We start from the raw sequence: 12607 nt of genomic DNA on the forward strand, positions 1-12607 counted from the left end.
TACATAGTTGTTGTTGTTGTGTTGTTGTTGTTTTTGTGATTCTGTAGTTGCCTGCTGTTTCCATTCCGGTTCTAATCTGACTTTCTTCTGTACCTCACAGGACCAAAAAAAAAGAGAGTGAATTATTTATGCAACAGAGTTACCCTTGCACTTTTTGGAAGAGTCGCATACGCGATTATTTATGGAAGCCCAGAAGTACATAATCTGATTAAAATTTGTGAACTCTGGCAGCCAGCAGAAGCTTAAAATACTCACTAAAATCTGAATTAGAAAAATAAAATTAGTTTAAGTTTTAATTAAAATTATTTATTTCGTGTTTTATTGTTTATGTTTATAAAGAGAGCTATTAAGATTAAGTTTTTGTTTAAAAAACGGGGGGTTTAATTTAAAAAAAAAATACTTTCAAGTCATATTTTATTTTTGAGTGCCCTTCAAGGCAAGATCTTTAAAACCCAGCCTTTAAATCTCTGATCTCTGGCCTTTTAATCTCTGAGGATTAAGACCCTACATCACCTTCATGCTCACCTGCTTATCTCTTCTTATATAATTCTTGTACTTCATATCTCTGGGAATAACTTAATCAGAAAATTAAACAAAATATGCCTGGCACCTGCCCCCGTGGGCATAACTCAATAATCACATCAAATGTCGCCACTGGACCGCCGCTCTCCGTTCCTCAAGGCGAAGTGCAACACCTCCTTAAGAGGTGTGTCCGCCGCCTGGCCAGTGCTTCTGCTACCTCTCCTGGTCAGTGCCTGTCCTGGCCCCTGGCCTGGCTAATGCCGCACAGCTGCGCGCCATTTAAGTCGCTGACAAGTGTTTTGCCGGCATCTCCGGAATGCGGAGTCGGCGATGGGGCTCCAGTAGCTGCAACAAAAAGTGGCAGCCAACATTGCTACCAATTATGCGATAAGCGATGCGAGGAGGCAGCACCAGCTGATGCCACTTCTGAATAAGCCCCACAATTGTGGGAAAACTTTAAACAAATACAAAGGAAAGAATATTTAAAAGCCGTGGGATTTAAGATTTAAATAGCTTCTGAAATGCCTGGCTTTAATTAAATAACTGGAAATATTTTAAAAACGTAAAGTATACTATTTTGTTTAATCTAAGTATGTTTATCTAAATGGGTATAGGTCCAATATTAAAGTCTCTATAGAAAGTCCTGGTAGAAAGGAAAAGTCCACCCACACTTTTCAATTAAAGCTCCCCAACCTGGGGAGCAGAAGAAACGTGTTAACATGGCCAAAGATGGGGGAGAGTCTGAAGTAATGAAGTGATTAGACTGCGAGATTCTGCTGATTCCACCAATGCTCCACTGGAAGGGTTCTACATTAAAAAAAACCATAATAATAATGGAAGAAAAAAGCGAACTTGCATCTCCGGGTGGGGGAAAAACTAACAAAAGGCCGCGTGCGGGCAGCCATCAAACGAAACGAAAAGCGTGCAACAGCAACAGCAACAACAACAACAAGCAACAAACAACAACAACAAGCAACACCGGCAAGAACAAGAGCAGAGGAATGACCTTATATTGCAACTGCAAGTCAAACAAAGGGCCGCTAATGGGTGGTACCCACTGGAGGGAAGGAGCAGGGACTGGACTGGACCTCACAGGCAGGGAAGGGAGGAGAGCTGGAGTAAGCCGGAGACCAGAACCGGTCGATGAGGGCTGTTGCAGCTACTGCAGGGCAATTGGGCCAAAAGCATAAAAATCAGTCAAGAGTCGCCTCCGCCAAGCTCCGCTCAGCATTAAAAGCGACAAACAAACAAACAAACAAACAGACTGACGGACACTGGCCAAAATGAATCTCACAAATCGAAGATATAAATCACGAATTAAAGATACTTTATCTGAATCTCAAAGTTATCTGGTTGGAGGTTGCGAAAACATGGGGACTTTAAGAGAGATGTTTAATCTTAAAGGTGAAACTTGATACTTTATTTTCAAACTGATTTTATAATCATGGCTGGAACTATCAACTATATATATATATATATAGATATATATCCCCATATATCTGAAGAACACCCTCTGGATTTTCCCCACTGTATAACGAACAGAACAGGACTGGAAGAACTCCCCGAACTGGGATATGGAATGGGTGTGGAAATGGGCATTGGGCATTGGAACTGTGTACTGTGTGGACTGGGGACTGTGACTGTGACTGGGACCCGGACCTCAACCTGGACACTCGCATCCAAAAGGCCGCTGAAATCGATTTTCTCGCAAACTTGGCCAGCCCGGCCAGCCGCAGGGCCAACTATATATACTCGGGCCCATCCTCGGCCCTCTGCTCTACATGGCCTCCTCCTCCGACTCTTTCTGCCATCCTGCGGGAAGCTCAGGACTGTTCTTCGGGTTGTAATGGATATAGTGGAGGCCAGCGCGAGAGGTTTTATTACCTGGTCCTTTTTTTGGACTCCCTAAGGTATATTGTCTTCCAGGTTTATTGGATGAACTGCATCCTAAATTATATTTTCTTGAAATTTGAATATTGGGTATCCCCTAGTCGTAAAGCCCATCTCGATTTCTCCAACTTGTTAATGATGATTCCTTTGATGACGGCAGCAGCGATGATGATGATAATGATGATGATGGGGATGGTGGCACAACCTCGATGATTTCGCTGCTGGTGCATCTCGAAATTGCAAGTCAACTGGCTGGCGCTGTTCTCCTCCTCGCTGCACTCCTCCCCGGTAATTGCAATTCCGGAGAAGGCTTCTACTTCTCTAGGGGGGTTACTAAATCCAGCAAATTGCTGGACTAGCTCTCAGAGTTATTTAATTTAAGTTATAAATAAATTTGTTTAAAGCTTTGGAAGCCTGGAGGCCCAGGAAGTCCAACTACCCAGTAGTACTGTTTGCCTTTCGATCCATAAAAGTGAAAGACATTTTTATGGAAGCTGGAGAAGAGAGTCTAGTAGCTTTCACAATTTATATTACTAACCATTTTATTCAGTTTAGAGAGAAGAGCTTCCACTAATTGAAATCGTAGCGCAGTGGGGGCACAGGGTGGACCACCAAACCCAATTCCCGAGAAGAACAACATAATTCGAGGCCAGTGCAGTGCATCCAGCATCCAAGACACGCAACCAGAATTTGCATGGCCCGGGCAGCAATTACCGAGAGGACGGCTCATGGCTCATGATGTTGGCCTCATGATTCCATAACCAAGCCGCCCCAAGCCTTTGCCACCTGCTTGTCTGGGAAATCTCTCACTGTGTGTGTCCCCATCTATCTCTATCTGTGCTCCCTCTCTCTCGGGGCTGCGTGTGTGTTCCCTAGCAGCTTAACTGACGTGACTGTCAATAGGAGCCAAAGAGGAGGAGCAGGAGGAGCACTATGTGTACTCCGAGGAGTGTCCAAGGGGGCGGTGCCTGCAGTCGGGGCCCTCGCGTTTCCATGTTTTTCAAGTTGTCTGCAAACGACACCCAGCGACGTCGCCTTTGCACTGATTTTCCTTCTCCTGCCCCTGCCCCAGCCCCATGCCCTGCCCCTGGCCATCTCCTGGTCTCTGGCGGCTCAAAAAAACAACAACAACAAATCAAGAGCATCAATGACAACCAAAGAACAAGCCACGACCTGGGAATTCCTGGATTTTTATGACTCGGAACATGGTAAACAGCGGGAATTCAAATCTTCTCGTAGTTGATGACCCTGACAACCCTACTATTATATAAGATTTCACCAACCATCTCCAAAGCCAATATACCCATCGGTTCATGGAGTCATGCAGACCTTGGACTGCATCTTGCAACCCTTTTCGGGAGGCATCTCTGCATCCCTTCAGAAATCGTGTGTATCTACAGCCTACCAGGAGGAGTACATACTCTGCCTGGGGAGGGGAGGGTGGTACAGGATCCAAGGACCCGCATTTTTTACAAAAACAAATCGAGAGGGGGAGAGGGAGAGGAGACTGCTGCATTTTTGCTTCTTCCTTTGGCTGCTCTTGTTCCTCTTCCTGTTGTTGTTGTTGTTGGTTGTTGGTTTTGTTTATTTTGTGTTCGACTTGTTGTTGTTGTTTTTGTTGTTTTTGCCATTGCTTTAATTATTGTTCCGTTACGTCTGGCATTTGCTGCTGCACTTTTCCTCTTCTTCTTCTTGATGTTTGTGTTGTTTTTTCATCATTTTTGTTTTTGTTTTGATTCTTGTTTTTTTGTTTTTGTTTTTATTTTTGTTTTTGTTTTATTGCAGTTCTGTAGGCATTGCACTGAGTAGAGAGGGGTGTGGGGGAGGGGAGGGGAGTAATACAATAGGCGCACCGAATCACTTAAATCATTCACAGCTTGGGGCAGCCGGCATGTAATGGATATGGCTGATTGAAGAGGGAAAAGGGCTCTCGTATCAGCACCTTTCCTGCCTTTCCAGTTTAATTAAAACTTCCAGTGGAATAGTTCATACCCGGTACTCTCGAAACGGAGTTAACAGAGCTCTCGGTTAGGTTGACAGGTGGCTTGGTGATAAGTATCTTTCAAAAAAGAAGAAAGATCTTCTTAGAAGTAACCTTCTTAGAGACAAAGAAAGTGCTCTGCACTCAGCCCAATTAGTTGCGCTTCACTCGATTGATAAGATCGTCTCCCAAAGACCCTGCATCCTAATCCCAAACCTTCATTTCGACAGTGAATGATGCCAGTTGGTGATTCATAGCCGGTGACTCTCTCATGTAATTATTTTAAAGCGTTTTCCATTTTTTGTGGCTGCGAATGTCTATGGAAATGCAATTGCAACCTCGTCCTGGCAGACTCCCCCAGCGAACTCCTCCAAATCCAAAGCAATTCCCAATCCCAATCCCCCCCAAAAAAACATTTCACTTTTCTTTGTCCAAAAACGAAAAAAAAAACAAACACAAAAACAAAAGCAAAAAAGAAAAACACAAATAAAATGCAAAGTTCGAAGCCCCCGGAACGCTTTGCCGGTTACTTTAACTTCCAGCGCCAAAAGGAGCATTGCCACAAAAAATTAAAAAAAATAATAAATAAATCAAAATGGAAGAGGCATCGCGTGCAGGCCAGGACTTTCCAGAATCCTTGGTGAACGTTGCAACGTTCCAGATACTTTTTGTTGCTGCCACTGCCACTGCCACTACCGCTGCCGTTGTTAGCCATTTTTGTGTGACTTAAATTGCATTTTATTTCTGCAACGTTGCAAAACATTTATTTACTTTCATGGTTTGTTGAGTATTTGCCAAGCCACAAGGAACTACAGCTCCTGCTGCTGCTACTCCAAGGATACGGCTGGGTACGGCAATACGGATGATGATGATGTGGCACAGAAGAGGATGACGCGCCGTAGCCAGGCTAGCTGAGCTGTTGACTGCTTTTGAACTTGTACTTCTGTGCGTCGTCGTCCCAACAGGCAATTGCATCCTTAGACAATGACACACACATAAAGCTGAATCCACAGAGTTCCGCAGACATTTTGACAGGAGGCAGTTTGGTTTTTTATTTTTTTGGAGGTTTCTAGTGGGTTGGGCTTTTGTCAAAGGACCTGAACTCATGCCATTTTAATTAGAAGCCAAAGTTTCTCCTTGAAAATAATCCTAATCTTCTTATTAAATTTGAGAAACCTCCATAATTCTGTTCGGTATTACAAAGCCAACGATTTTTCATCGCGCCAAGATTGAAATTGATGAGGCCTATGCCCTGGATGCCGCCTCTTCGGCTGCAATTATGCGCTAATTAAATGCTACATAATTTTTTGAATGCCGAAGAAACTAAAAAATGCATAACATATGTTGTGCAGCCCGGGATCTCTCTCCAGAGTCGCAGTCTCAGCCTCAAAAAAAAAAAAAAAGAAACCCAAAGATCCGAGAACCGAGAACCGCTTTTGTGGCTGTCTGGCCTGAATTGTGGCCTCATGCCTTGGGCTCGGGGCATAAGAAACAATTTTCTGGCATACAAAAGAAGTGGCAGAGGCAGAGCTAAAAAGTCGAGGAACGGCAGCCATAACCATAACATGTTTTGTTATTAATTATAGTTTACGCAATGCAGGGGACAGGCCGAAGACAACAACAGTCACAGTCACTCAGGGATCGAGGAAGAAGCAGGCTGGCAGGCAGGAAGCCCGACTTGACCATGTGCTCCTCCTTCTCCAGCGGATCCTCCTCTTCAGGAGGAAAAAAAAAGAGTTCACTTAATTTGACGCACAAATGTCAGTCACAAGATGTTCTTGCACCGGAAAAAATATATTCTGAATGATATATTTTGGATGATAACTCGTTAGAGACTCTTTTTCAAAGTGTAAGTGTTCAGTGAACTGCGTCAGTTGTTAGGGTTTGGGTTCGTTCGCCTTCTTCCTGCTGCCTGTCGTTACTTTAGTTGTGAAAATAACTCAATAACTAATCCTTTTTGATGGTAGTCCAGGTCCCCAGTAACTGGCAAAAGGGTTGTTTGCCCAGGGCACTCCAAAAATTCCGGTCGAAGCATGTGGCAAAAAGACTTCACTTCTTCTCGCCGGCTTGACAATAAAAATTATCATAATTATATTTAAATTAATATGCAACAAGCCCAAAAATAAAGAAGAGAGAGAGTGGCTAACCCGAAGCCGGCAATTTCCTCGCTCGACAAATTACAGGAAATGCCAAACACCCCTTCCTACTGCTTCTAGCGGTGTGTCTTCTGGTGTTAGTTCCCAAAAGTGTTTGTATTAATTAGAAGACCCATAGAAGTCACACCCACGCTGGGCATTTTATGACAAACAACCTTTTGGAGATGGTAGCTGAACATCATTTTTTACGACTGTTTCACTTGAATGATTTCGTTTTCACACCTTTCCATCAATGGAATACAGTAGAGACTCCCAATTCCAAGCTAATATTCGATGATCCAGATTCGGCCGATAATCCCGGACAAGCTCAATGTCATTATCGAAAGTTGCCTTAAGACTTAAGACCAAATTAGATCTCTGGGAAAATTAATCCGAGAGCAAGACAAATAGCCAAAAAGACTTGTAACAAATGCGAGCGACATTAATTATGCAAACAGAAATAGAAACAAAGGAGCCGAGACCAAGCAGCGAACTAAATCACTCGGTTGTGGTTTATCTAAGTCATGAGCAGCATTTTAAAAATCATTAATCATCCACCCGATGAGTCAGTTTGAGCCGCAATCGAAAAACAAAATACGATTTAGCATAAACTTATGCAGAGTTTTGAGTTTCGAATTAAATAATTAAAATCTCATTGCCCGTGTGTACAATTAACTTAATTATTTAATTTATGCCCATAGCGAGCCATGTGCTGTCGTCGGGCAATAAAAACAAAAATCCAAAAACTACAAAACAGACTACAAATATTTGTCAAAGCCAACAGTCCACCCGCTCATCGCCGCAAACGAAATTAAAAATTTGCATAAATTTACAATTGAATTGCAGCAATGTATGTATGGCATGTTTGAGAGCGTGGGAGTTGACAATATTAGTTTTTAATTGCCATATAAATTATAAATAAATTCACGCTTCTCTCGCCGAGACTTTTCGAACGCGGATAGTTTTGCATAAATTATAGTTCTTCCTGAAATTCGAGGCTGAGTGACTGACAGCTGGCAGCACAAGAATTGGCCAAAAAATGCACTACAATGTAAATTAATTAAAATATTTATTAGCTAGTGGCAACAACAGGAAGGATGTGGCATGACTAATTGATAATTAAATGTCAAAAGCAGGTGGTACTACTCCCTATATTATTTTTAGCTTCTAGCTTCATTAGTCTAACCTCTAAACTTGTGTATTATTTATGGCTTTCATTAGGCTTAACTATTTTTGACTTCTTTTTTTCAACATTTACACAATTTGTAAGCTTTGTTTACACAACTAAGTTCATGTTAGATTTATTGGATATTTTTTTTGTTCTCCATTTCATTATTATTGCTGCGGGCCAGGCCCATAATTTATTTAATGATGCTTTTAATGTGGCCCGATTGGAGTTTTTGTTTAGTGCCGGCCACTAGTAATAATAGTGTTTAGTGGATTGCATTTCCCCTTGTCCCCTCAGACATGTGCATAATGAGTTTAATTGCTGCACCGTTACTTAATTGAATACATTAATAACACAACAAAGCGGTGGCAGAGCTTTCAGAGTTCTCCATGCGGATTAAAACAACTCCTGACATTTAAGCCCCGTTTCAAGTCAAATTAAAAGCAAATAAAAATCGGGAGAAAGCTCGACCGACCAGACTAGACCTGGCCTGTGGACCGGAGTTTACATACATGGCTCGGAGTCAGCGATTTAGATAGCAATAAAATGCAGCTCACCTCACTGAACTGCACATGCTCCATTACCAATTCAGAAATCTTTGGGCCGCGGAAGCATGTTGCAACAACCACGTCAACAACATTAGAGAAGTCACGAACTAGCAACAGGAACACGGAGTCGTAGCCGGAGCAGCAACTGCAACAACTGCAATACCAACAGCAACAGCAACAGCAGCTAAATTGTAAACATAAACAAAACATTTATGACTATTTACAGTTGAGCCCAAAACTTGAACTCCAAACGGCCAGACTTTCGAGTGGGGCCTGTACGTGAGCAATATCTGCTGTTGCTGCTGCTGATGGAGTTCAATGAGTATTCGGGGTGTGAAAGGGTCAATTGTGTAAATAATAACGAAAAACTGTGAACAGCAAACAGAAAACAATACATCAGGGGCAGAGGCAACCGAAATCGAAACTAGAAAAAAATTCCAGGTGGATGGAGGGGAAAAGGTTCGAAAGAACTCATAAAAATATCACACGCATATAGGAAAGGCATTTGCGATAAGCATTGCAGCACTGGGCAAACAAACAGGGACAAATGTAAATAGACACCACCAGGGCAGAGTTCCTAAAACCAGGCACAGTGGACACTCCAGCTAAAAATACACAGAGTAGTAGAATATCTTAAAAATATAAAACAAATGAAAATATTTGGAAAAATAAGAAATCTATAGGATACAAAATATTGTAAAATATTTCTTCATCTTACTACTCTTAAGAACTTTTACCTTTTTTTTTTATACCTATTTTAATGTTAATTTTTAATTATCGAAGAACTACTGCCCACAGTTCAAATTCTATTGATTTTGGAGGGGATAGCTGAACGAGACAGACGGTCGCTTTTTATGATGCAATTAAATATTGTGTTTAATGCATTTGTAAATAATAATAAATAAAAAACATTTACTACGGCAATCACGATAATGCTCAGCCCAACGGAACGGCAGCCGCGATAACGCGATAATGAAGTTGAAGTTTCGAATGCCACTCACATGTGGGGGGCAGTTTGGGGGCAGGGAGCAGCTTTATTTGCCTACAGGAAATAAAATTGCCATAAAAACTGTCTCTGTCTCTGACTCTGTCCAAGCGTGGCTCATAAATGCATTGTATAAATTATGGTGGAAAATAAATGGAGAGTTGGGCTTGTTGGGAGTTAACCCGACTTTTCAGCTCATCTAACCTAAGCCCGGCCTGTTAGTCAGCTGGCTGGGCAATTTGGTTTTATTGCAGCCGTCAATTGTCATTATAATCGAGCATTATATAGGCCCACATGCTCCTAAAAAAAGCTCCTACTAATTGATTTTGAAGTGTGGGCTTCCACTTGACATGCATAATCTGCCTTTAAGTGCCCTGGAGCGCCATCACAGAGAATTGACAAGGGATGAGCTCTAAATGGCTTAGAAATTACGAGTTTATTGGGCTTCTTTCGGTATGAATGCCTTTAGAATTTCGAATCGGGAATTATGACTTTCATGGGGCTTAGGTTTAGTTTCTGGGCAAGGATTTAATAATTAGTCTATTCTTCAATAAAACTAACATATGGAGGCAGTTTAAACAATCGTTAGCACACCTTTATGTTATGGTTTATGTATACAAGTGACCTCCTGCCTTTCTAGAACCCTCCCCTTTCAGATCGATGCGTTCCCCTTGCTTTTTATGCAGTTTTGTGTGCGTTTCTGAATGCAAATAGAGGAGAATCGACAACAATAGAGCTGTCAAAGATGCAAATGTCGAGGAGTGTGTGCGTTTGTGCATTGGGTAGGGCACTTCTCAATCGATTGCATCCGCAGGCTACTTTTGGGCTTTGTTTTCTATAGAGAGAAAAAAAAGGCAAGGACGGAACCCCTTCCGGTGCGTGAGGTCCTGATTGCCTGGATGGGTATCAATTATACCCCTCGCGGCGGAGAGGGCTCGATGTCACATAATACTCAATCAAATTAAGGCTCAAGTTGACTCAAGTAATTAAATCTAAAACCAACAATGCCCCACTTGAAACCCAGCACGAGGAGGCACGCACACACAAGCCAACTAGCCGTAAATAGCAACAATTTTCATATTAATTTTCATAATTTTCCAATGTTGACAGCAGAGCAAACACAAATACACGTGGGTAAACAAGGGGACTAAAGGAGTTGTGTTCTAGGTGAGTGTGTGTGGCTGAAGAAAAAAGTGTAAGGGATACTTTGTCGCTGGCAAGGACTGCAGGGGGTAGACTTGTTGGTCACTTGTTGGTCAGCGCTGGACAACCTGCTGTGGGCGAGTGTGGTGGGCCAGTGTGTGTTTGTGCCAACAATTTGCCTAATAACCCAGGGCCAAAACGGGGGGGCGAGGAAGCGCATTATATATTTTAGCCTTGTTGACTTGCTTTGCAGGCTGACAGCCTGCCTGCCTGCCCCCACCTGCCCTGCGGTTAGTTTGAACTGTTGACTTTGCGGCGAGCACTTTAAATTGATTAAGTTGAATTTGTCTAGCGGCGCCACCGCCTTGCGGTTTTGTCCCACCTGCGCCTCTCCCACCTCATCCTCCTCCACCAGGTACTTAATGCCACGCAAACAACTTGCAACTGCAGCTGCTCTTTGATTAATTCATTGCTGCGAGTAGGCTAGCAGCTCACATGTATCTGGCAACTGCGACAACCACCAACTCGTGAGACATTAAAACACTTGAATGCCAAAAAACTTTGCAGCAATTTGTGTGGAGTTTCTACAGTTCCACAGTTCAAGCCTTCTGTGACTCCGACTTAAGCTTAAGCTGTGACTTTGGTCTGTCACTCGAGCACCCCAGCACTCCAGCATACATACAGGAAACTTTCCAAGTCAAGCGCTGAAATTAAACTTCAGAGAGCGAAATTGTGAATGAGTGGCCCAGACAACCGGCCCAAAGTTACAAGTCACACAACAAAGACACTGCGATGACATCGCCTCCAAAAAATGAATTCTGCGACGCCCGAGAACAACACCTTGTTCTCCGCACTTTTTATGGCACTTTGTAGTTCCTGGCTGGAGGAACGCGCTCCACTTTAGGTTTTTGCACCTTTAAGAGCAGAAACGTCACTTTGTGCAACGTCATTTAATGCTTGAGCACCCTGGACAACTGACCAGAAGTTGTAAACTGTTTGCCAGACGGCCCGAACTGAAACTTTTGCCAGCCGAGCTGACCGCAAGATGTCCTGTATCTCGTACCCTTTCTTGGAGTTTCTAGCTGAGCTTGCAATTATATCAGAGTGTCAATGAAAGAGCCTTAGCCATAGGGTTGGGATAGTTAACAAAAAAAATTAAAACTAAACTTCATTTTAAGTATATAAATTAATATGATCCTTTATTTAATTCCAGTTGCATCTTTGGACATGGAGCTTTTAACATAATAGGTAAGTTCTTTCATGGAGGATTCTTTCCAAATTCTTTCCATTTGTTGGTTATTCTCTTAAGCTGTATAATTAATGTCTGTTGGCAGCAACGTCAAGTGCTCACTGTACTGGGGAGTACTTCTTTTGGGCGCTGGATGCAGTTTTGTTGCTTCTTCTGCTGCAGCTGAAGAGCCCACCATGTCTGGTCTGGGCCTACCATCGCTGACGACGCCTCCACACACTCCCACCATCCCACCATCCCGACCCCAACTGTCCTGTTCCAGGGTGCCTTGTCCTGATTCCCGCGCCCCAGCTACAATTGCAATTTGTGCACTTTACGCTGCCAGTTTGAAAATTGTGCACACACACATACACTCACTCCCCCCTCCTGGTGGTGGTGGGGCATGGCTTGGAGCTGCAGTGAAAATGTTGCATCTTGCTAGTCCTGCAAAAAAGTTTATAAATATTAAATACTACTTTCATAGGAAAATGTCATTCAATCGAAATAATTACCTTGCATGTTGGAGCATTTCTCTCGAAACGATTATCCCCTTTTCTCTCTGTGTACTGGCGACGAAATCTGCTAGTCATTGTCGCCCATAGTCAGCTTGGTGCATGCCACATAGTTGCTTCCCACTTGAAAAAGTTGCTCATTTTTACACACTTTATTTTTGGTGCACTTCGGGTTTCAGTTCAGTTCAACTCAGTTCGGTTCAGTTTTCAGTTTGGCTTCGTTTGCCAGCATGTTGCTCTGTTGCTTTTGTTGCACTTACAACTCGGAACATTGTTTCAGCACTTAAGCGACACACACAACTAGCAGACTAAGCAACCAGCAACAAGGTGAAAGAGGCCCCGGAGGTGGAGGTGCAACTGATTCAACGGAACGTGGTACGGGGCACCCAGCACCATGGAGCTTGGGGGAGCAGATGAGCAGGGAAACAGCATTCACTTTGCCCCCCACAGAGATGTGTGCGCTCAAATGTTTAAACATTGTGTCGGGATCGGGAA

General features: G+C 43.0%; 1 protein-coding gene across 4 annotated transcripts in view; it reads left to right on the forward strand.

The window, feature by feature from the left end:
• Nucleotides 1–12607, forward strand: part of SKIP (Shal K[+] channel interacting protein) — a 143424-nt gene that overhangs the window by 760 nt on the left and 130057 nt on the right. For all 4 annotated transcript variants that reach the window (XR_011443012.1, XM_070280664.1, XM_070280665.1 and 1 more), the window contains exon 2: nucleotides 11586–11620. The gene's annotated coding sequence lies outside the window, so the exon portion shown is untranslated. The remainder of the gene's footprint in view (nucleotides 1–11585; nucleotides 11621–12607) is intronic.

This window comes from Drosophila bipectinata, chromosome 3R (assembly GCF_030179905.1).
Source record: "Drosophila bipectinata strain 14024-0381.07 chromosome 3R, DbipHiC1v2, whole genome shotgun sequence".
Taxonomy (NCBI): Eukaryota; Metazoa; Arthropoda; class Insecta; order Diptera; family Drosophilidae; genus Drosophila; species Drosophila bipectinata.